General features: G+C 38.0%; 1 protein-coding gene and 1 pseudogene across 4 annotated transcripts in view; one reads left to right on the forward strand and one right to left on the reverse strand.

Annotated features, from left to right (window-relative positions):
• ASXL3 (ASXL transcriptional regulator 3) overlaps positions 1-27,062 on the reverse strand; it is a 193,984-nt gene that overhangs the window by 34,178 nt on the left and 132,744 nt on the right. The gene's annotated exons all lie outside the window — the stretch shown is intronic.
• On the forward strand, positions 11,705-11,790 carry LOC127492517 (U2 spliceosomal RNA; annotated as a pseudogene).

The raw sequence follows: 27,062 nt of genomic DNA on the forward strand, positions 1-27,062 counted from the left end.
AAATGAACTGATTTTGTTGCAGTTAAGTTGTATCACTATTTGATGCATCCGTGTAATCGTACCCAGTTTTCTGATGCTGGTGCTCAAAAGATAAAATTATTAGGGTGAAAAAAACAAGCAATTTTATCAGAAGCATACAGACAGCAGGAGCTAGCTGTAGTAACTGTATTTAGAGTAACAAAAAGAGAAAAGAAACAAATAATGGATTTTAGTTTTTGCCTAGGGGTTATCAACACCACAGTGATGCTATTGTAACACAATTTTTTAAAGCAGGGACAATGCATCTTTTCAAATTAAATCAATCAGCTGTGTGCAAACCGGAAGAGAAAAGGTACTATTCCTTCCATTACTTAAATTTTATGCACACCTCAGTTCCTCTAATATCTTCTAAGGAAAAAATGAATAAAACCCAGGGAATGGACTTCTGATGTATTCATGGTATCTCTCCTAAATGACCTGGCATGTTAGGTGGGAACAGACCTGGATTTAAAGTTAGAAAATCGCTCTGCTAAATCTAGCTCTGCTGTCATAGCTGTCTGAAGATGCTTCAATTTCTGAACAGCTATGAGTCACCATTTGTCTCATGATTCAAAGGAGGTAAGTAAACATACCTGCAAAGTTGTTATACAAATTAGAAATGATAAATATAAAGAAACTAACAGACTACCTAACAAATAACATATGGAGACAAAAATATTCAAAGGTTAAAAGGTAATTAATATTTATTTGCATTTACTGAATTGCATTTGTGATCTTTTAAATCTTAGAAATCTCAAGTGTGTCCTTGAACCTGAACACAAACATCAAGACATCTAAGAATGCAATGTTTATAAGGACCTCCCTGCTTGAAACAAGGTATCACATCTAAATCTAGTTTCACATTGCCTTAATGCCTGCTGGCCCTGTGATCTCTACTACAGTGTTTTAAGAATCAGTTTCTTAGCCTTGAGCAAAATCAGTTCTGCAACCTAGGCAATGGCTGATTGGCTTAGAGATTAGGGCAGGAGCCGAGACTGTCCCAGAGAGACCTTCTGTGATCTGAGGTAACCAATTAATCACCTCTTCATGTGCAGTGCGGCTGGAAAGATAAGTCTGAAATCCAAGAAGAGATATGAGAGGAACAATGTGTATCACAAAAGAACTGAGGTCAATGAATGTTTAACACCCCTACCCAGACAAAACTACTTAAAGTGTTTTTTTTCCTCTTAGCAGATCTCTATTTCTTGCAATCTGAGCAAGGCCAAACTGACACAACCAGAAAGTATTACACTGAGCAATCTATTAAACATTTTCCACTTTGAAGATGGTGTACAGTTCACTGGAGAAAGAAATTCCATTTGAAGGAAGTCAAAGACCATGAAAAAAAGTTGGGCTGCAATCTAATAACAAGTCAACAGTTCAACTTACAGAATACTATAAGGGTAAGGTTTATAAAGACTCCAAAATTAACCTTTAAACGTTCACCACAAAATGCCAAATGTATCACCTACAAATTAGAGCAAGCGCTTAGAATCATGGGGAGGTTTTTTTTTTTTTTTTTTTTTTTCTGCCAAGGGCCATTGGACATTTATAACATCATTTGTGGGCCATTCAAAATTATGAATTTAAAAATTAGCCTGCTATAGATTTATTGAATTTCAAGTCCCACCTGTGGCTGCCTTGGCAGTGTCAGACCAAATGATTTCACAGGCCTTATACACATATTCCTCACCCCTGAGCTAAATGAAAATGCTAAAACATACAATTACACTTTCATTAATAATGGAGGATTCCTATTTGTCACCCGATTTTTAATATGTACACATGATTAGCAACATGTCAAACTTTCATTCCTTTATTTCTGCATTTCCCAAATGATTTTATCATAGCAACCCATGAGCTATTCATAAGAAAATAAAGACTTGTATGATCAATTAAATTTGAGAACAATTATACAAATTCCCACAGTTGTCTTTACTGCAGAGCTCTGGAACTTTGTATAGCATTTCTCAAAGTCCTAGGAGCTCAGAACACTGCTCTCGACAGAATATTCTATGGGTGTAATAATCTATAGGCTGTGTTCACTGTAGGAAATGTTGCCTTATGGTATTGAAATTTTAGCAGATTGCAGCACCAGATAATTGCTGATTTAGAATCTACCTTATTTCTCTTTCTCTGAATTGACATGTCTTCATAAACTTCTTTTAATTAATTATCAACTTAACCATTCCAGGTCAGTGTAAGATACAGCCCTTATGAACAAGGTACTTGCTGTTTCTATAAAGTTGCCATTGACGCACTGTTTGAATGTTGTCTGACAATTTGACATGCAAACCAAAGATTCCTCTTATTAAGGATCTTTTTTGTTTGTCTTTTGTCACTGCTCTCCAGAACAAACCTCAGAAGTGAGTGTGTGCTCAAAGGCAGGTGCATTTCTGGCATAACAACTACACGTTATTCCCTTGTTCTTTACTACTGTCGCTTATCTCTATCTTTTTCTCAAAATTGTCATTCTTAATATGGACTCAAATACCTTTAGAATGTAAAGAAATCATAAATAATAAAGCAAATTTTAATATCCTTGGGTTTTCTATGGACACTTGGCTTTAAAATATCTTTTGCAGAACTAAAGATAAAATTAGAAATACCATCATTAGTGACACTAGTATTAGTCACATAAAGATGATGTTTCAGACATCAATCACATGGAGTTTTTTGGCAATTACAAATCAGCTGCGAGCGCACTCCCTACAGTAAAATCACCCTTCCTCCAGTTACTGTGGCTTGAGGGATAACAAAAGGCTAAGTAGAATGTGTAAAATATATGAATGACATTTAAAAAGGCGAATGTGACAAGCAAAGAGATACTACCAGGGTACAATGGGTAGGCCTACTGTGAATTTTTCAACATGATGAAGTAGATAGTAGAGTTGTATATGTCAGATTACTTTGAGTTTTCTGAGTTTTTAGAAAACTTACAATAAGGAAAAAAGACAAAACGCTGAAGGAACAGGGAACTTAGGAAGGCTTGGTGAAGTCATGTAGCCCCAAGATAAACTAAAAAACACTTCCACACAGGCACAAGCTAGTTATTATATTCAGGTCAAGAGTGTGGACAAAATGACCCATTGGAAAGCAATAATAAAGTGAAACAGAGAGTAAAACGTAGTAGTTTCATTTAAGCTTTGTTTACTGGGCCACTTGAAGGCTGAAGTGGGCATGCTAAGGGAACGGGGGAGGAGACTTCTACCTGCTAGAAGAGGTCTCCACCTGTGTTCACCCAAAATGTATTTCAAAGAACTGGTATGAGTTCATCATGCCACACAGAGAGAAGGACCAGGATGAGGAGGGTGGAGGAAGCGTGGGCGCAGGGGTGGGGATGGAGGGGCAGGAGACAAGTGGATAACACAGGTCTAGAGAGTAACACCAACTGAGGAGATGAGCGGCTGGTTTAAACGTGAGCTGGGGGAAACCTGAACAGAATAAAAAGGATGCTTACTTCTCAAGTGAAATACAGGAGCAATAAGAAATACCGTTGGCCTGTTTCAGAGTTTGCACTAACCATATGTCCCCTTGGCCAAGTTACTATAACTGTATGAATGTGTTTAAAACTGAAGATAGCTAATTTTCCTTCCAGACCCAATGTTATATGACACAGGTAGAACAAAGGGAAACAGGAGTGACAATGATTAGAGCCAAAAAAGCAGTGGAAACAGTGAAATGAAGTTAGCAAGGAACTCGGTGCTGCCAAGCTGTGTCAAGCTCACTGAGTAATGTGATTCTATGAGCCTGTGACTGCCTTCACTGGATAAAATTTGAGCCTGTGCTGGTGTGCTGTACTGAATCAAATGACTGACATAACTGACATGCAAAGCACTGGAGTGCGTGCAATGCACTGTTCCCACTGAACACCAGAAACAGCAAAGGTAACCATGATCTCATTGGTCATGAATGTAGAAATGAGAAATAAGTAAGATGGCATTTCTAGACTTGGATGGGCAAGAAGGAAAGACACAGAAGCCCTCCAGTGTGCATACTGTCATAAACCAGAAGATATTGCTCATAACCCCATATGCCTTCCAAATGATCCAATGGACACACATGCAAGTAAAACACCTGCTGTGATGACCCACGACTTGAATACAACTCCATAGTTTTGCATGTGTTTTAATATATGAGGATACTGAATTTTCTTTCCAGGAATGCACCTAAGCTGTAATTTGAGAGAATAATGCACTTTGCAGTGTTCAGAACTTTGTTCCCAAAGCAGTTCATGGAGAATTGCATTACTGAGGTTACCACTACTTGTGGTATTCCTCTTGACATTCTCCTGCATTTGCATCAGTCTCCAATTGCAGTTCTGGCCATAGCAGTCATTCAATGTGTACGTGCAGTTGCTGTGGTATCTTGCTTTTTATGCCAAGGCAGGTACTTACACCCCACCACTCCTAGACTAGAACACATATGGCTTAATGATTGATAATTTTCTTTATTTCTCTTATATAATATATATTGTATTGGATATAATATTTTTTAACTTTTATTTAATGAATATAAATTTCCAAAGCACAGCTTATGGATTACAATGGCTCCCCCCCCATAACTTCCCTCCCACCCGCAACCCTCCCTTTTCCCTCTCCCTCCCCCCTTCCATTCATATCAAGATTCATTTTCAATTCTCTTTATATACAGAAGATAAGTTTAGCATATATTAAGTAAATATTTCAACAGTTTGCACCCACATAATTTTTTAAAAGTTTAAAAGCAAGACTTATTAGAGTCAAAGGCCTCCAGCCAGAGTGGCATGGAGAGGGCTGCAAGAGAAGCAAAGCCCAAAGGACCCCATGGTGATGAGGTTTTTAAGTACAAATTTGGGGATGAAACTGTCAATCAATAAAGTGGGGACAACCCCAACAAAAAACCTGATTTACAATTCTTTCATTTTATAATGATGCACTGCTTCTTTATTTTAAGTATTTGTGTAGGAAAGTCACATTTTGTGTAAATTTTGTCCAAAGACAGTAAAAGAATTTTAGAAGATGCATTTTAAAATTAGGTCACTGTTTCTGACAGCTTTTACCTACACGAGTGGTTTTAAAGATTTTGGGTCAATATCTTTACTATGTTTGAAGGAAATGGATGATACCCCTTTGTGGCAGATGGCTAACTGTCTCCCAGGATCCATTTTCCCCTTCATTCTTGTAGGCTAACATACACCTCCCCTGAGCTTGAGCACCATTAGAGGTGATATTTCCCAGACCCCTCTTACAATGATGTGTGGTCATGTGTCTCAAGTTCTCAAGAAAGGAATGTGAGCGCATGCAATGTGTGTAACTTGTGCATGACTTCTGGAATCCTGCCCTCCACAGTCCTCTAGCTAGAGAATGGTGGAGCCAGCTTCAATCACTGCGAATGAGGGCAACAGCCCAGCAACTCACAGAACAAGGGAACAGAAGAAACTGAAGTACTGCACAACTCTAAAGTGCCAAACCACCCAGGCATACTGTCTACTCATGGACTATTTAATGTGAGAGAAAAACTGCTACTATGGTGAAGCCCTTTTCTGTGACTCTGTGTTACAGCAATGCAGTCTGTAGGTTTAGTAAGTCACCCGGGAAACAAATCAACAAATACATATGCACACACACACACATAAATGTGTATCTATCTATCTGTCAATATACAGATATATAGGTATATACACATATATACATGCAAAGTACTGCAAATAATTTCAGGAGTTTCATGGACTCCTCAAGTCTTTCTTAGTTTTCTGAGGCATACGCTTCACAGGGATGGGGTAGCTAGAACGTTTTTAGGAAAACCAGCTAAAAGTGCCCACACACTCAGATACATACACAGCAGGGGAGCTTTTATTTTGGAGCACCCACAGAGAAGGTTATTTTGTCAGCCAGTACAGTAATCTACAGGTGAAACAGGAGAGCAGGCTGAAATATGAAACATGATTAGATGATTGGCTCCTTCCCTCATAACCTAAATTCTTTTATATCTCATCTCAATTTTCAGGCCTGCAAGCAAGTAATCTTAATGAATGTCAGAGCTTATTTAAGTGTGTCAGTGTAAATACCAGGGCAACATCATTCAGATTCTAAAACTAGGATAGAATTCCTTAAATGAGAGAAATGATTAAACACCATCATCCATATTCTCTATCACTAGTAAAAGGTAAATTTCTAGAGCAAACATATTCTGAAATAAATATGTGCAATGGGAAAGAAAGAGCAAAAATTGTACTTTATGATAAACCACTCTGAAGAAGTACACTTAAAGAGTAAGACAGGAATTTCAGAAAAATAATACCAACTGCTGGATCACCAGGACTTCTCAAATTTTTGTCACTTTCCCTTTAATTCTATATTCCATTTTAACAAATGACAATAGCTGAAGAAGAATCTATTGCCTGTAAACTAGAAATTAGAGGAGTTATGTGGAACTAATTAATTTCCGAAAGAATGAAAATGTGAGGAAACAGGGATTGCACAGTTGATGACTGCGTTGCAACTGTAGGAATGTATAGAATTTTAATCTTTTTGACAGAAGCTCTGTGTTGCGGAGTGACATGCAAGTGACTGGCTCCAAAATGGGAGCCAGCGAGCCCCAGGAGGAATGTGCAGGGAAGTGACTGACTGCTGTGACAGCACAGGCTCTGCGAGCCCTCCACAGAGGGACTGCAGTGAGCTCATCGCACCATATGCTCTCACCCACAGGACACACATGATCCACGTGCAAACCACCAAGTCAACCATCTAATGTTATTCAAATGATAAAGGGGAGGAATGGCTTTTAAAATTCCAATCTGTTTAAAAGCCAGTTACTAGAGACACAATTCATGATCACAATAACTAATAAAGGTTTCCATTTAATTAAATAATAACCATATACTGACAAGTGAGCAATTACTCATTTGGGAACCCAGATCATCCATGATATAATTCTTACCTCATAAACAGGAATAAATGCTATTAAATATAAACATTGTAAACAACTGGGGGGAGAGGAGTCAAAGTGAATTAGGGAAGCTCATGCATATTTTGAAAGCAAATTTGAGGCATATGGCACAAAATCAAATAAAAAATTAAATGAGAAAACTACTCATCAAATTTGCATATAAAGACAGAAAAAGAGAAAGCAAATGTGAAAGCATGGACATTAGAAATAAAAAATAATCTATTTCCCCAAAAGGAATAAAGGAATTATGGCAATAAAGCATATACAAACATCTGCTTACAATAAGATGTAAGTTAATTTGTTTAGAAACCAATTCAAGAAAAACCACATCTACATTTGTTCTAAAATGATAAAACCATTCTGTCAGGCTGAAATACAGGAAGCCAAATAGAAAATCTAAATGCAATAAGTCTGGCAAAATGAAATGGAACATTTTAAAACTAACATTAGAAAAAAGATGCAATGATATGCATTTTATAGGTCATTTTATATAAAATTTACTTTATCATAAGTTTTAAAACTTTATGAAATAAAGGCTTTGTAAAACTATTTTTATCTGGAGCATTTTGGCACAGAGGATTAAGCTGTCATTTGTGACACCCACATTATAGAGTGCCAGTTCAAGTCCCAACTGCTCTGCTTCTGATCCAGTTTCCTAGTAATGAGTCCAGGAGGCAGCAGCTGACAGCACAAGTACTTCAGTTCCTGCTATCCATGGGAGACCTGGACAGACTTCCTGGCTCCTGGCTTCAGCCTCGTCCAGCCCTGGCTGTTGTGATCATTTGGGGAATTGAACCAGAGCATGGAAGATATCTCTTTCTCTCCGCGCCCCCTTCAATGTCTCTGCCTTTCCAATGAATAAGCAAATATTTTAATTTTGTTCTCCAAAAACAATCACAAAAAAAAAAATCCAGTAAAACAATCAAACTAAAAGTTTAATATGGTCCGTTAAAGTGAAAATCCATATGTTCTAACTGTATGGTTAAATACAATACTCTCATAACTACACTTTTCTCATGTTTGAAAGAAATAAAAGAGAAGGTGAAATCTGTTAAGCCTTCACTAAAAGATCTACATCTAAATAAGCAAGAAATCCTAGATTAGATAATTAAATCAAGCAAAAATTAAGAAATTTACATTGGTTAGAATTAATCCTATTTTAAAAAGTGATTATAAAGACATATATCTTTAATAGACAAAGGAGGGGCCAGCACTTTGGCTTAGTGGCTAAAGCTGATGCCAGTGGCGCCAGTATTCCATATGGGTGACGGTTTGAGTCCCAGCTGCTCCATTTCTGGTTCAACTCCATGCTAATGTGTCTGGGAAAGCAGCAGAAAATGGACTAAGTCCAGAGGAAAGCTTCCAGCTCCTGCCTTTGGACAGGTCCAGCCCTGGCCATTGCAGCCATTTGGGGTGTGAATTAGAGGATGGGAGACTTCTCTGACTCTCCCCCTCTCTCTCTGTAAGCTGACTTTCAAACAGACAAATAAATACATTTTAAAAGAAAAGACAAAGGAGAATTGTCCACTTTTTTATGTCTTTGAGCATATTCAGAAACTCCCAGCATTCCTCTACAAATGAACTATAAAAACTGAAAGTCCAAATGAAAAAAAAATTATAAACATTATTTCTAGTCAAGACACTAACTGTGGACACAATTTGTTAAACTGAAACTGATACTAGTTCCATTTCCTAGTGAACTGTAGTGAGGTGCCAGTGAAATAAGGTACAAGTAGGGAATTAAGACACTTGGTCTACATGGATGGTTACAACTCAACAGAGGGTAGTAGTAGTAGTGATGAGGAACGAATCCACAAATGAATGTTTGTGTTTTCTTAAAGATTCATTTATTTGAAAGGCAGAGTTACAGAAAGGAAGACACACAGAGAGAGGGAGGGAGAGAGACAGAGAGAGAGTGAGAGAGGGAGAGAGAGAAGAAGGGAGGGAGGGGGGAGAGAGAGAGAGAGAGAGAGAATGAATCTTCCATCTACTGGCTTACTCTTCAACTGACTGCTACAGCCAGACCCATCTGGGTCTCCCAAGTGCATGGCAGTGCCCCCCAGCACTTTGGCCATCTTCTACTGCTTCCCCAAGCACATTAGCAGGGAGTTGTATTGTAAGTGGAGCAGCTGGAACTCAAACCAGTGACCATATGGGATACTGGCATCGTAAGCAGCAGCTTAACACACTGCACCACAATGCTGCCACCAAAATGAATGCTTTTATTTTAGCAGCAACCAGGCTGAGAAACAGAATACTATCAGAACTATGAAGCACTTTTTCCCCACTGTTAATTCCCAAGGGTAATAGAACAGGCTAGTTTTGCATCTTTTTGACTTTTATAAAAATGAAATATACAATATATATACTTTTGTATTGGATACTTACACACTTACACTCAGCATTATTTTTGTGAGATTCACTCACACTGTTACATGTAGATGTCACCTGTTCATTCCCACTATGGTAAATTCAAGTAGCAAAATACAGCAATTTATTTTGTTATTATGTTACTGATGGGTATTTCAGTAGTTCATAAATTGGGCTATTGTATATAGCAAGGTTATATATTTTTTGTGCTTTTTAAATTGATCATATCTTTTGGTAAATATATCCATGATTTCCACTGGGTATAAATGCAAGAGGGTTTTAAATGCTGGGTCGATATTAGTAAATAATGTTAAATCATTTTCAAAGTGGTTATTCACATTCACTAATATGAGAATTCTGTTTGACTCACTTCTTCACCAGTAGATAGGGAACTGGTTTATGCAACAATTATGGATTACAAGACAATATTGAAAGGATGTCACAGGGTATGGTTTATGTGATGTCACAGGGTATGAGGAACTTTTTGGGGTAGTAGATATGTTCATTATTTTGACAGTGGTAATGTTTCTATGGTGTATTTGCATATAAAATCTATCAACTATTATACTTTCTGTATGTGCAGTTCCTATTTTGTCAATTTTACCTCAACGGTGCTCTTCAGTTTTTTAAATTCTCGAAATAATTTACAAAATCTGATTATTTTAAGAAAAGATATCAAAGTTCTCCAACGGCTAAAGGAAACAAGTCTGCAATTAAAAACTTCCCCAAAAAGGTATCTATGCCTAGATAACTGCACAAGTGTACTTTCCCTAACATTGTGAAAGCAAAATGCAAATTTTATAGAAACTTTCCCATTAAGTAGAACAGTTACTAAACTTGTCAAGGGCATTAAAAGAAAGAGAGAGAAAGAAAGAAGGGGGGAGAAGGGAGGGAAGAAAATAAGGAAGAAAGAGAGAAAGGAAGGAAACAAAGAAAGAGAGAAAGAGAGGGAGAGAAAGATGCCTTGTGTATCAGTATTATTATAAAAATATTTATGTCGAACTTTGTTTTATAACGTTGTCACATGAATAGTTAAGAATTTTATGCTACTATAGTTTTAATGATCTCTCATTATTTTAAAATTTGTATTATATGGATGAAATGGTCATCTTTTCATTTGATTAATGTTTATAGCCTTTGCCTATACTTTCACTGAACTAGAGTATTTTTATTTATTCTTTTTTTTTTTTAAGGGAAAGGGCTCATTGGGGAACACCCAACAGACCAGAGTGAAGGGGCGGCGAAGGGAAAGAGAGAGAAAGTATAAGAGAGAGAAACAGAGAGGAGAGGAGCTAGCAAGGAGTGAAGAGAGATGAGAGGAGCCGAGAGAGAGAGAGAGCCAAGAGACCAGAGGTGGAGGCTAGAGAGAGGAACCGAGAGAGCGCAGGAGAGAAGGGCCAAGAGGGCACGTGTTCAGGAACAGGCCCTTTTAAAACTTTGCCTGAGGGTGGCAGATTTGTTTATTTGAAAGGCAGAGTTACAGAGAGAGAGAGAGAGAGAGAGAGAGAGAGAGAGCATCATCCATCTGGTGGACCACTTCCCAGATGGCCATAAAGGCCTAGGTCAGGCCAAACAGAAGCCAGTAGCCAGGAGCCTCTTCTGGGTCTTCCAAGTGGGTGCAGGAGCCCGGGTACTTGGGCCATCTTCTACTGCTTCCCCAGGAACATTAGCAGGGAGCTGAATCAGAAGAGGAGCAGCCGGCACATGAACCAGACACAAACCAGGGCAGCACTGCCAATGGTAGCTTTACCTACTACATCACAGCGCTGGCCCCAAGACGTTTACTTTTTACTTGTTGAACTCCATTTAGTGGGGCATTAACCCCTTAACTGTAATGTCATTTAAAATATGTTATATCAACAACTAGAAAAGAAAGAAGGAAAGAAAAAAGAAAGGAAGGTAGAGAGGGAGGGAGGGGAGAGAAGAAGTGTGGGAGGGAGGTAAAGAATATCATTATATTCTTAGAATTATATCTTTGAACTATATCAAACCTGTTCTTTCTGTATTAATGTTACATTAACATGAAAAAGTAAAGTATCAGAGAAAAAAAGGAAGAATATTACTGGTCAATCTCTCAACTGACAATGAAAAATTCTAAACAAATTATTAGAAGTTGTATTTATTTGTGTGTATATTTAAGTTTATTCTGGGAATATAAGGTTCACTTAATATCAGAAGAGTCATTACTCATTTACTACATCAACATAATAAAGGAGAAAATAATCATTTTAGGTGAGAAAATGTTACTTATGTTTATGATTAAAACCAAACAAATCTAAGAATAGAGATAAACTCTCTTAATAAGATAAAAAAAAGTCTACAAAAGAAAACTGCATTAGGCGTCCTTTGTAAAGATGAAATAGCAAAATCTTTATCCCTGAGATGAATCGCTTCTTGGCCTTTTGGCTAAGATCAAGTGTAGTATCCCTGAGATGAAAAGTGAGATACAGATGCCAGCTATCATCATTCTATACAACCCAGTACTGAACATATTCTCCAGTGGATATGGTAAGAAAGGTATGGACATGTTAAAATGACATAATGGTAATTATTTTAAACGACACAATTGCAGACTCAGATGATCTCCCCCCAAACTATACACTATCAGAACTACTATGTGAATCAGCCCATTCACTGGACTGACTCCATAAACAGTGTTTTATTCTCATCAACAAAACAACACATAGAAACAAAGCATAGCAGAAAAAAATCAGAGAACACAAAATGAGAAACTCTTAAAAGATATACAAGGTTTCTGAAGGGAATTATTGAAATGTTCTTTAGCAAAATTAAAGATCCAAATAAAACAGAAAGGCAAGTTGTATTCATGTATTAGAAGGTATTAATTTCAATTCTTCCCTACATTGGCCTATATATTAGATCTCCTAAAGCAAAATTCATGTGCTTTTATATAAATGTATACTACTACTATTTCAAAATTCCTATGAAAACATAAAAGGTCACCGAAGCCCAAGAAAAAAAGAACAAAGCTGATGTCAGGCTATTAATTATCAAAATAACATGACTTGGGTATAAAGACAGACTTAAAGACTAGTGCACAAGAATAGTATCTACCCTAGAAACAAATATGTGATCATTACTTTTTGCCAATGGTGACATTCCTTATATTTTGCAGTGAAGAAAATGATGATCTCTTCAATAAGTATATTTAACAATCTATATATACATAAAAATCTAATAACACACTCATATTCAACTTCAGGTAGTTTGTAGATATAAATCTGTATCTTAAGGACATTTCTCATCATGATACAAAAAGCTAATTATAGTAACAAAATTCAACAAATTTAAGTGCATTAAAATAAACTTTACCAAAGAAGAGCACTGAAAGCATCAAAAGACAAACCACAATGTTAGAAGGTAACATCAGTATATTTTCCATAGAACTGATATCCTGAATTTATAGTAAGAAAAAGATGATTCAATAAAAAAAAGGTAGACTAAAGACTTGAACTAGTCATTAACAAAGAAAGAGGTTTACCCAATTTTCAAAAACAAGGAAAGTGTTGCACAATCTCATTAGTCATCAGAGAAATTCAAGTTACAAACATAATGGAAAACTTGTAAAGACTGACAGTATTTGGTTCAAGTAGAGTGTGAAAGATCATGAATGCTCACATATTGCTGGTGGAAGCGCAAACTAATGCAATCATGTTGAGAAACTGTTCAGTACTATCCAGAAAGCTGGACAGACATATACTCTACAATCCTGCATTTAGCCTTATAGGGATATATCCAGAGGAATTTTGTACTTAGGCAGACCAAAAAACATTGGTATGAAATGTCCATAGCAGTCCTACTCAAAATGGCCTCACACTGAAAACAATGCAAGTATCCATCAAAAGAATGAACAAGGAATTTATAGTGAAGTTACTCAATGGAATGTTACACAGAATGAGAATTAATTACTACCACACACAATGTAACATACGAATCACACAAAATATTTAGCTGAATTCAAATAGAGTACATACTGAATCATTTCATTCACATAAGGTTCAAAAACAACCCAAAAGAGGTGATAGTGGGCTCTTCTGTGTGGGTATTAATTAAAGGGGGCAACAGGAATTTCTGTAGCACCTAATGGCATATTGGAGCTAATAAGGCCTAGTGTGTTTTGCATCAACTGCGATGCTGGCATTCCGTCTGAGCACAGGTTTGAGTCCAAATTGCTCCACTTCTGATCCACCTCCCTCCTAATGCATCTGGGAAAGCAGCAGAAGATGGCCCAAGCACTTGGGGCCCAAGCACTGCCTACCTGGCAGATCTGGAAAGAGCTCCAGGTTTTTGGCTTCAGCCTGGCCCAGCCCTGGTTGTTGTGGTGGTTTGGGAAGTAAACCAGCAGAGGGAAGACCTCTCTCTCTCTCTCTGACTCTGTCTCTCCCTCTCTCACTATAACTCTGCCTTTCAAAAAATAAATAATTAAATAAACTTCAGAAAAAGCCTTGCATGCTAATTAAGGGTATGCTCATTTTTCATAAAATTCATCAAACTGTACAATTCTAAGATAGGCCCTTATCTAAATGCATTTCATATTTCAATAACACTTTTATGCAAACATAAATGATTATTTTTTCCTTCCATTTTTTCCCATATTTTAATTAATGGTTGACCAGAGAACAACAAGAACAATGAATTGGTGACTGAGGAAGACCCAGCATTGATAGAATCAGAAATGGCCAGGTTAAATTTGAGGGCTTGTTTAAAATAACTTTTTTTTTTTTTTTTTTTTTTTTTTTTTTTTGACAGGCAGAGTGGACAGTGAGAGAGAGACAGAGAGAGAAAGGTCTTCCTTTGCCGTTGGTTCACCCTCCAATGGCCGCCGCTGCAGCCGGCGCACCGCGCTGATCCTGGCAGGAGCCAGGAGCCAGGTGCTTTTCCTGGTCTCCCATGGGGTGCAGGGCCCAAGCACCTGGGCCATCCTCCACTGCACTCCCTGGCCATAGCAGAGAGCTGGCCTGGAAGAGGGGCGACCGGGACAGAATCCGGCGCCCCCACCGGGTCTAGAACCCGGTGTGCCGGCGCCGCAAGGTGGAGGATTAGCCTATTGAGCCACGGCGCCGGCTTTAAAATAACATTTGCTAACAGTTATCTACAGTTTTGTATTTGTTGAAAAAATCTAGAGTTCAAATTCATTTTATTGCTGAAAATGGCTCATTTTATATTAATAAAAAGCTTGTATTACTTAACTGACCACGTTTTTAAATTTAGTAAAACTGTCACAAACATTTGGTATAAGGAAAATATTTTCAGTTAAATTTTAAAATTTACAGCATAGCCTTAAGTTTTGGGAATGAGTTTATATCAGGTTGGTGGGATGGTATCTTAACAGTTTTTCTCCTCCAATCAAATATATCTGTAGTAGAAATTAAAAATACAATAAATGCTTTATGGATTCCCTAACATTATTTTGTCTTGTGCAATATAACATCTGTGCCTCATATCTTAAGAACAAAATATTTGCTGATTATGGAAATATATTATTATTACAAAAATATCTAAGCTATTAAAACATAACAGTATCTGAGCATCAATTGAAGCTTATTCAATTCTGCTTCTATTTTTCTTGGCCTCTTTCCTTTCAAAGCATTTCTTAATGGGTAAAACATTGAAGAAAAATTTAAATGTGAAGGCAGGATACAGAAAGTAACATTTTGGAAAGTATCCCAAGAGGAGATTAAACAAAGTGGGGACACTGAACTACTTGAAGCATTTCCTCAACCCTCCATCAATGCACCATTTATTTAATGAAACCTCTAAATGTACAAAACAGCAGAATTAAAGAATCAAAATTTTGGTACTAAAATATCAATGAATAGAAACAAATCTGTAAAGACTTAAAGTGAAATTACTCTAGGCAAGAAACACAGTGTAAGAATCATTAACGCCTGGACCTCCCTCATTATCAATGGCATGCTTCTGTTTTATAACTTAATACACTGTTTTCTAAGATTGCATGGCTCACTCTCCTTCTAGATTGTAAAATCCTTTAACACAGGAGCTGTATGCACTCATTAATTTTATCCTTACTGCCAATCAAAGAAACAGGACTCTTAGGCTCAATGTTTATGAGTGGAAAAACGTAATGTCATTGTGAACACTGCAAACCTAATATAATTATCACACCATACAAAGAAATAAAAAATGCCTCAAAAATTATGGTAAATAACAATAAAATAAAGTTACAATCAAAAGAAATGTTTTCTTTCTTTGAGGTAAAAATACTTTAAATATTACTACATTAATATAAGTATTTGTAATGGAAACTATTCAGGTATCAGGTGTCAGATAATCTGTACTTTAATGTAACCCTTCTTTTAGTCACTTCTGTAATATAAAAATACTTAGCAAAGTTGTAATTTTCCTTTCTCATGTCTGATTCTGGAATGTAACCTAGTATGATAGAGAGAATATCAATTATTTTTTGGAAGTGCTTTCACTCAGAAATACGCTGTTTATCTGAATTTCATTCAAAAAATAAAACAGTTATTGAGTGCCTACTACATTATAGAATATGCTGAAATATCCACGTACTATTAACGTCATTTGGGGTAAAGGATAATTTATATATATAGCTTCATCATACCAGTAATATAGATGAAGGCAAACAAATGTAAAACAATATCTGTGGCCGGCGCTGTGGCTCAATAGGCTAATCCTCCGCCTGCGGCGCCTGCACACCGGGTTCTAGTCCCGGTCAGGGCGCCGGATTCTGTCCCCGTTGTCCCTCTCCAGTCCAGCTCTCTGCTGTGGACCGGGAGGACGGTGGAGGATGGCCCAAGTGCTTGGCCCCTGCACCCACATGGGAGACCAGGAGAAGCACCTGGCTCCTGGCTTCAGACCAGCGCGGTGCGCTGGCCGCAAAGCGCCGGCCGTGGCGGCCATTGGAGGGTGAACTAACGGTAAAGGAAGACCTTTCTCTCTGTCTCTCTCTCTCACTGTCCACTCTGCTTGTCAAAAAAACAAAAGCAAAACAAAACAAATGAACAATATCTGTTACCTTATATAAAAACAGGGAGTTGAATTCCATTCCAGAATGTTGGTGTGGTTAGAAGCTCTTAGACTTACAGAGGCTAAATTCCTGGCAGGTGCATCCAAGAAGTCAGGGGCTCCTTTCCTCCATGCCCTGATCCCTGGAGGGGAGTGGCTCTACCTCTCATACAGCAGGCCAAGGGTCTCAGTGCCTTGACTCCAGCACACTCACAGAGTGGAGGTTTCACCACAGCAGAGGCAAGCTGAAAGGTCAAAGGCCACCATGCCCACCCAATGCCCTGCTACCAAAGCAAGCTCTAAGGGAGTGCCTCTACCCAGGTAGACAAGAAGTTCATGAGAAGAGAATCTCTAACATCCCGCAAATGGCACAGACATTATTTAAAATAGTGTGCAGGGAAACTCCAAGTTTAAGTGTGATCTTCAAACCAATGGAGATTATGACCAAAGAGGAGACTGGTAGCTCAATGAGGGGGCAATGAGCTGAACTTTAGGTCAATGAATTTACCAGAGAACTAGAGAAAGGTTTTGCTAAGAAGAATCATTTTGGGATTTGAATCACCTCCAAAAAGTAGCCTCCAAACCACCCTTTAAAGAAGCCCTAATTTAATTGGGTCAAACTGTGGAGAAATTTATGTCCCAGGGCATTGCTGAAAACAATAAAGCAATCCAGCTGCAATTAATGGAAATTGAAGGCTAAGTATGACATAGCAGAGATTATAAAATCATGGGCACTATCATAAATACCCAATAATTTTATGGACTACCAGGGAAGTAGAACAGTTAAAAACAGGACCACAGTGTTTATGACTGGCAAATGGAATCTCACTGTGACCACTGTATACCTAATATAAATTAATTATCCTATTCCCTAGAGCAACTGTAAGTAAGCTTTTAAAATTAATGGTAATTAACGATAAAAAAGGTACAAACAAAGGAAATATTCTTTTACTGTGAAGGAAAAAAACACTAAGTAATTAGTATATTTCACACAGATATTTATGATGTTTTAACAAAGAGACCAAGGAAAGGACAAAGAGAGCTTCAGGATGACGGTGGTCAGGGCCAGCGCTATGGCCTTTCTGGAACACCAAAGGTTCCACACCTCAGGGAAAATCAGCCTCACTAAATTATCTAGGCTCGTCTCTAAACAGGGTAATAAGAAAACAATCAAAACCACTCAGGAAGAAGAGAGGGTGTATGAATAAAGAGACCATTTGGGAGTGAACCCGTGGATGGAAGAACTCTGTCTCTGTCTCCGCCTCTCTCTGTAACTCTTTCAAATAAATGAAATAAATCTTTTAAAAAAATAGACAAGCAGAAGGAGATGGAAGGAGAAAGAAGAGAGAAAATGAGAGAGGAAGAAGAATAGAGGGGGGAAAAAGAAGCAGAGGGAGGGAGAAACAGCGAGAGTGAGAGCAAGAGAGAGAACACATTAAAAAGAAAAAACAACACAGGAAAGAATGACCCACAGACTGGAAAGCAGTAAGGCAAGAAAACTGCAATGACAGGCCCTGATTTTGGATTTAACTAAAACAGGCCTCAAAGTACCCACTGTAAATATCTTTAAATAACTAAAGACAACTATGCTTAAATATAGTAAGAAAGGTATTTTGACAGTGTCTCATCAAAGGGAGAATAAATAGCAATAATGAGATAGCGACTATGAAAAAGAGTGAAATAGAAATTTGGGGTTGAAAAGTAAAATCACAAATAAAATTCCACTATTGAAGCTCAGCAGTAGATTTGAACTAGATGAAAGAATCAGCAAACTAAAAGACAGAGTAATAAAAAAATTATGCATTTAAAGGAAGAGAGAGAAGAAAGAATTTAAAGAACGAACAAAGCTTCAGAGATATGTTGCACACAATGGGAGTAACAGAAAGGGAGGAGAGAGACAAAATGGAAGAAAATATAAAAGAAATTATGTCCAACTTTCCAAATTTGATAAAGGACAATCTACAAATTGCAGCAAGATAGTGCACAGAGTTTCAGCACTCAGACATATCATAGTAAAAATACTAAAAGCCAGAGAGATTTTGGATAGCAACAGAAGACTTGTCATGTACAAGAAAACCACCATAACAAGAGCAGCTGACACCTCACTAACAGAAAATTGGAAAAACCTATTTACAATACTAAAAAAAAGTTTTAAGAATAAATTTAACAAAAGAAATGTATAACTTATAATTTGAAAACTAAGAAGTATATTGAAATAAATTAATGATATAAATAAACAAAAAGATATCCCATGTTCATGGATCAGAGGACTAAGCAAGGCAATGTTCCCCAAAGTGCTCAGCAAATTCTTGATCATCTCTATCAAAATTCCAGTGGGCTTCCTTACAGAAACTGACAAACTGATCTTAAACTTCTTATGGAAATGGAAGGACCCAGAATAGGCAAAAACATCTCAAAAAAGGAAAACAAATGGCAAAACTCACACGATCAGAATCTAAAGACAAATTTTTAAAAATATAAGACTATTAGAATATTTTGGAGAATATTTGTTTAATACTGATGTAGAATATATTCTTAAACTAGATAGGAAAACTCCAAATCCTGAAAGAAAAGTCCAATTTTCTGTAGAGCTACTAATAACTAAAATAAAAGACAAAAAATCTATAGATCTTTGGGGAAAATAGGGAAATCCCCCTAATTGCTCTGTAACTATAACCTTTAGTCCTTTATGATGATGACGATGCTCTAACCAGGATTCCTCCTTCCCAGCTTGCATGCTTGCATACTCCTGCTGTAACCATTCTTCCTTTTTTTTTTTTTTTTTTTTTGGTAAATTAGTTTCTTTGAATGGGAGGGGGAGGGAAGGGGAGAGATTTAGGAGAGGGGAGAGAAGGAGAGAGGGAGAGAGAGAGAAAGATTTTACATTTGCTCTTTCACTCCCCCAAATGCCTGTAACAGGCAGGGCTGGGCTAGGCCACAAGCCAGTAACTCAATCCAGGTCTCCCACAAGGGTGGCAGGCACCCAAGTGCTGCAGCCATCATTTTTTGTCTCTCAAGATACACATTAGCAGTAAACTGGATATGAAGTGGAGTAGCTGGGATTCGACCCAGCAACCTGATAACATATCCACCTCATCAAATGGCCATTCCTGACTCATTCTGACCTGCTCTCCACTTTACTTTGATCCACTCCATTATTCTCATTTCTTCATTTCCCCGATTTTCAAGTTCAAGTTTTCCGGCCCATCATGTTCACAGATTTTCCCGCATCTTGCCATCCTGAATACACCTACATAACAAAAAGCCACTGTATGGTTGAACTTATCATTCTACAACCAGCACCTCCAGAGAAGGCTCAAGTACTAAAGGGCACCTACCATGCACATGGCAGACCTGTGTGGAGTTCCTGGCCCCTGGCTGTTGTAGGTTTGTTCTCTAAATGAACCAGAGGATGAAAGACCTTTTCCCCCTCTCTGTCTCTCTGCCTTTCAAGTGAATTAAAAAAGATTTCCAAGTACCAAACCATTTCCATATGCCTGTATCAAGCTTCCTCATGTCCTAACTCTGAAGCTTGCTCCCTCCTCAGTTTACAGCAGAAAACTGCACACACATTCACTATTTCCAACGTTTTAACTCCTGCTAGAATGTAAGCTCTACACAGGCAGGGCTCATGAAAGTATCAGGAAATGTGGTATCCTCGATGATGTCTAGTATATTGCAAAGCCCTTGTAAAACTTCAACTGATATTTGTAAAATCACTGAATTAGCTTGAATAATGTTCAGATTATTAACAGATACCACTGAGAACATTTTTATCCCATCTCAATACACCACTAGGAGCTTGCTCTCTGAATTGTCACACTGGGTCTCTTCATTCTGAGAGTGAGGTCAGCAGGTGTTGTATCAATAGTGGACATGGAGATGGTTTCTGTCAGAAATTCTGTTGGATCTCCTGCAAATCTATCAGGATCAGATAAAGGCTCAGGAAAAAGTATAGGTTGATTTCTGTTGATGCTTACCCAAGTATAGGTACAGCACTTGTGAGGAACAGTGACTGATTCTTTAACAAAGAACATCTTACCCATATCTTTAGGGACACATCGGTGAGGCCGGCCCTCCCTATAGCAAACAAAGCAGCTGGGCTTTAACCAGCCTGGAAACATTTTCTGCAGTGGGACCCTGTTATAACAGGCTAAATCCCAGTGAACATTCCCAGAAAGCAGAGCATTAGAATTTGCTCCTTCTGATTCCTCCACCCTGGTCTCTGGCCTCATCACTCAGAATTAGTTTTGCATTAGAGCATATCTACAGTCTCTCCCAGTCAGAGCCAACAAGGAGTTTTCCTTATTTTTTTTTCACTTTAAAAAATTTATTTGAAATAGAGACAGAGACAGAGAGGGACGGACTGATATCTCTCATATGCTGATTCATTCCCCAAATGCTGGCGTTGGTGGGGCTGGACCAGGTTGAAGCCAGGAATGAGGAATTCAAGCCAGGTATTCCAGGTGGGTGGCAGGGACCCAAGTACTTAAGCCTTCACCTGAAGCCTCCCAGAGTGCACGTTAGCAGGAAGCTGGAATCAGAAGCAGAGTTGGGATTTGAACCCAGGCATTCCCATATAGGATTCTGGTGTCCCTAGGGGCATCCTAACAATTGCACCTTCATGCTCTTGCCAGTAAATCTAGTGTCACCTTCATTATCTCCTGCAGAAATTCCTCACAGTGTTTGGTGTTTGCATGGCATTTTTCCTTTGGTTCCAGGACTGATAATGAAGTCTATTAATGGGAAAAAGCCAGTGTCTCTTTAATGGAAAATTAGAAATAGTCAAGGGAATTAAGTATGCAAACTTACACTGGTACCTTAATCCAGAGATCCAAACATTATTGCATTGCTGAGTCCCTGCTCATAATTGACTCTTTAAGTAAACTTTAAAAATGGAATCAAAGTACTTTCTTGGCAAAGATATTTTTTGAATAGGCTTTAATAAATAGTAAGACTCAAAAGTAATTTTATAAGTGAAATTATATTTTTCCTTCCACGCATGACCCTAACTTGGTTAAGTCCCTTATTCTCCATTCCATTCTAACCTGGACATTAAGTATTATACATACACATGATTAAATAAATTATATAACAAATTAGATGACAACTTAAATATTTAATAATCCAAAATGTCAGTGGTAGTGGCCAAAGATATCCTTCCAGGCCAGGACATTGCCATTTACTATATAAAAGAGGCAGAAACTGGTTAATATATAAAATGATATGTTCTCTAAGTTAAATGAGCTGTGTTCCTCTGTTAAGTACCTGTACAGAACTAAAATAAACTCTGTTGGATTGCCTATTATCTGTAATTCAATCTTCTATATGTTATTTGAAATATATTGTAGCAGATTCTGATAAACAGGATCTGATGTTAACTATCAGTCAGCTAAGCACTGGCTACTATGCAAATGAAACCTCTTTCCTCCATCAGAAATCACTACAATATTAAATAAATGATATATACCTTCACGAAGCTCTAAGGGTGAGAAAAGAAATCTCCAGGCATGGTCTACGAAGGTAGTTGTGGGCATGTATGATTTACTGTCATCAGTAAGTGACTGAGGCAAGAAGGAATAATGGATTTCCTAAGTACTTTAAGATATGCTTTCAGAAGCAGGGAAAAAGCCAAAGTGTCAGTTCCATTAAAATAATTACATCTCAAGTACACACTTACTTTTACCTAAAGGCTCAAGATACTAGTATTTTTCATATCTTTAATACTTTTGAATTTTATAATCTTCTAGGTAAATTGACATTTCATTATACACACTAGTTGTGGAATAAAATAACAGTATACTTTTAAAATCAATATATACAGTACATAGAGCAATCTCTAAGAGGAGCCTGAGTTATTGAAAATGTATGAGCTATTTCCATGGAGGAAAAAGACGGAAAGCTTTTCCCATTTGCATTTATAAAGGCTGCATGACTTCTTTAAATATATACACTGATGCCAACAGCGCCATCAGAAATCAATAAATCACATTCTTGTGTGCTGTAAAATGTCTGACACACACATTCATTTTCCTAGCCCAAAATTCTCTGCAAAAGGGACTGTGTAAATGTTCCATTTTAGCTTAATGACATTCTCCACAGTTAAAATTATGTGCATTATTGCCAGTGACTGCAGAACCTGAGGAGCACAAAGCCAGATAGGGTTTTAAAGAGTCTACACAGTGCATAGCCTTCAGTAGTGAGTCATTTAACAGACCCCAGACACATAGATGTGAATGCTGAGCAAAATGGGAGATTAGTAAGAATGGATTGAAATGCTGCAATTGCCATTTGAACAAAAAAAGAGAATAGGCATCATTTATTTAGTAGCTGGGGGATGGTCTTATAAATATGTACAGACAGTCCTGTTAGCCCTGATACCACCAAATGGAAGCACTGAAGAACATCATTTAAAAATGATACCGATGACAGAAATGACAACAACCTATTCATCAGTGAGGTTCAATCTGAAAGTGTAATAAACACCTAAATACGACTCCACTTTAGTTGACATTTATTCCACCAGCTGCCATATATTTTTAAAAGGTCACAAAATTGTTCTATGTAGACATAGTTTATAAAGTACAAATTCTTAAAGAGAGGAGGATCTGCTGTGTATAATCAAGGAGTCTAAAAATTCTCCAGGCACATCTTGCAGAGAGCTATGCACAAAGGCACGTCTGGCTACAAACCCAAGCACCGAATTTATTAAGTCAATATTCCCATATGGGCACTGAATGTAAGAATGAGATGTGTGTATAATTCTACCTGTTTGCTAGCACTGACCAATGCTGCCCTGACCCCTTGGTTTCGCTGTATTTCATCTCTGAAGTGAAATGCTGTGGCAAAGGAGATGACTTTTGACCCACATGTTTTTCTAAACCTAATCATATCTGAAATGTGTTATTCTGAGACTGTAACATTTTATTCAACAACTTAATTTTTTCAGCAACTACTTTTTTGGCCAGGATGAATCCCCATGACAATCCATCAAGTTGCCTTCCAAAGCCTTTTTAGTCTCTTGATATCTTTTCTCTTCTAGTCTCCAAACAGACAAATATGAGGATGGTTCAAAAAAATCAATGGAGGGGTGGGCATTTATTACACTAGTTAAAGTGCCACATGGGATGGCCACATCCCATACTGGAGTGGCTGGGTTCAAGTCTCAGCTCTGCCTCCAAATTCAGTTTCCTGCTAATGCATACCCTGGGAGGAAACAGGTGATGGATCAAGCACCTTTGTCACAATTGCCCACGTGTAGTCTGGATTGGTTACCAGTGTCCTGGTTTAGGCCTGGCTCAGCCACAGCTGTTGTGGGCATTTGGGGAGTAAACCAGTAGATGTAAGCTCTTTCTCTGTCTCTCAAATAAATAAAAACATTTCAAATCTTTCAAAAATTCATAGAAAAGTAGAATTAAAAGTTCACTGTAATCCAAAAAAGTTGGAAATCCATGCATAGTTTTTTACATTTTCTGTAGGCTTTTGAAAACCCCTCCTACACTGCCCTCTAGCTGAACATCTTACTTTCAACTGTATTTTCACACCTATTTATTTCTTCACACTTTCTTTCCTATTTTCCACTGATCTGAGATTGATACTTTCTTGTTTGTTCTCCTTATCTAATAAAGTCTATCCATTTTTATTTATTATAAAACTGTGATCACTAAATAAAATCATCTCTCTTCCATTTCTCCCATCACTGTCTCAATGTTCAGACCCTAAATATGTTGCAATCTACCCTGGCTTTAAAAGCTTACCAAGCTTTCATGATGAAAGCTTTGTGTGTTTTTTAATATGTCCCACTTGCCCATATGCAACCACCAAGTCCTGACTATTTTATTTCCAACATGCCTAGTACGGAACTGAATTGTGTTTCCACAAAATGTAAACATTGCCGCCCTAATCCCAATATAACATCTGAAGATGAGGCTTTTAAAGAGGCAAATAAAGTCAAGTGAGGTCAAAGGGACTGGTGACGTTATAGGAAGAGGAAGGGGCTCTGTTGATGCCCTGACAGTAAGGAGACAGCAATCTGCAAGGCAGAAAGGGAGCTCTCACCAGAAATGCAATCGGCTGGCACCTTGATCTTAGACCTCCAGTCTCCAAAACTGTGAGAAAATAAATTCCTGTTGTTTAAGCCATTCAGTATTTAGACTTTTTAATAGAATCCTAGCAAACTAATAATAGGTCTCATGAATTAGAATTTTCTGGCCTTATAAATATTTTCCTAGCCCATATTCATGAACACATTCATTCAGCAAATGCATAGTAAGCAGAAGAAACAAAGGGACTGTCGTAAGCCTTGACTCAAATGAAGACAAATAAATACAGAAACAAGTTAATCAGACCATAAGAAGCCCTGGTATGGGAATTTCCAGAAAAAATAAGACAGGAATGATAAAGAAAGTCATGTAGAGGGAAGGTGGAGCAAGAACAGTCATTGTGAGGATATCATGTTGAGAGCTGGTAGACGAGAAGGAGCTAGTCTTGCCAAAAGATGTCAGAAAAGCATCTCAGATGAGTTGTTGGCAAGAACAGAAGCTAAGTAAGAGCAAAGGTTCAGGAAGGACAGAAGGAAGATGATCTGGCCAACCAACAGCCAGGTGGGGAGCTCGGGAAACATCCCTCCTCAACTCCATGCTTGCCTCCTCCAACAGGGATCTTCGAAAACACAATCTAACTGTGTCATGCTCCAGTGCAAAGTCTTGGTATGGCCATCATTGCTTATCAATACTAGGGTTTTATGGACATGCTTCTTCCAACCACATTTCTGGTCTGAATTCATCTTGTATCCCAGCCATCTAAAGTTATATAGATAGACATCATATACTAATCCCCTCTCCCTCTCTCTCTTTCTCTCTTTCTCTCTCTCTCTCAATCTCTCTCTCTCTGTGTGCTGTGTATGTGTGTGCATGTGTGTGTGTGTATTAGGGTTGAGGAACACTGTGTATGGAAAGAGCATGAGTTTGGAGTTGGACAAATCTGTCTTCAAGTTCTGATTTCCATGGTTTTACTGGTAAAATTTTGAGTAAATCTTTTTTCCCCTTGATCTTCAGTTTTCACATATAAAAGTGGGATAAAAACATGTCTGGAATGCTTTTGTAAGGATGAATAAAAAGATACATATGTAGAAGACCAGTGTTGTAAGTAAGCAAAATTACTACTGGTATACAGGGTTTTCTGTCCTTTCCTTCCCCTACACTTCTTTACCTGGTAACCTTCCTGCATCTTTACAGACCACCCCCTTTCAAGCCATCTCTAACTCTCACAGACAGACTAGAACTACCCATTCTGGGTTCCCATTGCATGATGCATTTGCCATCACTACAGCATAGTTCTGTAACTAGTTTTTCCATCTCTCTCAGGATAGGAATTATAAGTCATCAACGTTCATATCATCAGTGCTAACCACAGTTACCATAATGAATATTATAATAAATACTGGTTGAATAAATGAATTCTACATCTTATATCTACCCCCATCATTAGCATTTGATTACCTCTATATTATCCAATTTCCTCATTAGGTCTATCAGTCAAGAGTCCTAGCAAGCACAGATAGTGCATTCAAGTTAGGGTCATATGAGGAGAGTAGATTAAAGCAATGATTTATAAAGATATGGTCAAAGCACAGCAATATCATAGAGTATAATACACTAAACCAGAAATAGTAATGCAAGGTAGCATTTGTCCTAACGTGTGAGGGGAGAGAGAACTTACCAGAACTCAATGGAAGGTTACATGTAGAGAAGCACCTGACAGCGGCTAGTCAATGGATGTACCCTGTGCTGACAGTGCAGTACAGATGTGGGGCTGCATCTCACTCTTCTTCCTCCAAGAACCCCCTGCTGGGGCTCTGCACTAATTGAACTCATTCAGGATCCAAAGGATCTTCTCTTCCCCCTTGTGAAAAATTCAGGTCTAAAGCTTAAAGCAATGCATTCCTTTGCATATAGAGGAGGTAGGGGATCCATAGGACACAGTATGCAATCACAGAGCTGAAGGTGGTGAGGTAGGTGTATGTGTACAGGGGAGACGTGCAGAGGCATTTCTGGGTCCAAGCAGGGTGAAAAAGACACCTACACAGGGAAGTGGTCTGATGTGCAGTGTCAAAGGTCAAGCAGAAAAGATGTCTGGGCAAGGACTGTTAGTGAACGGGTGACCCCATAATGGACAGTAAGAGGTGGAGTGCAATGAGACCACCATCCACATGCAAGAGGGATGATGGCCAAGATGGAAGACTTGCTACTGACAATAGGGATAATAAAATATTTAGCTATATTAAAAGTAATAGCTAGTATCTCTCTATCAGAGAAAGTAAACAGCCACAGAAAGAGAAAACTAGAGAGAACCATAGGGTGTTAGATGAGGATTGAAGGTTAACAGGATGAATTCACAGCTTAAAAAACAGATACATATAGAAATAAATGTAAGCATAAATTGTATAATGTTCATATATTATGACTAGGTTCTCACTCTTTATTTTACATCACGTTCCTGGTCTCAAAGAGTTAAGGAAGTCTCTCTCTCACTCTGACTCTCTCTCTCTCTCTTTCACACACACACACACACACACACACACACATATGCATACATATGTATTTCTGAAATGTGTCCTAGATTTGGGAGCTACAAAACCCCAGCAAGAGACAGCACATCTTCCTGAGATCTTAATTCTAAATACTCTCTTCACTCAAGGGAACCATAGCTTCTTGGAAGAAAGGTTCACTTCT

This window comes from Oryctolagus cuniculus, chromosome 10 (assembly GCF_964237555.1).
Source record: "Oryctolagus cuniculus chromosome 10, mOryCun1.1, whole genome shotgun sequence".
NCBI lineage: Eukaryota > Metazoa > Chordata > Mammalia > Lagomorpha > Leporidae > Oryctolagus > Oryctolagus cuniculus.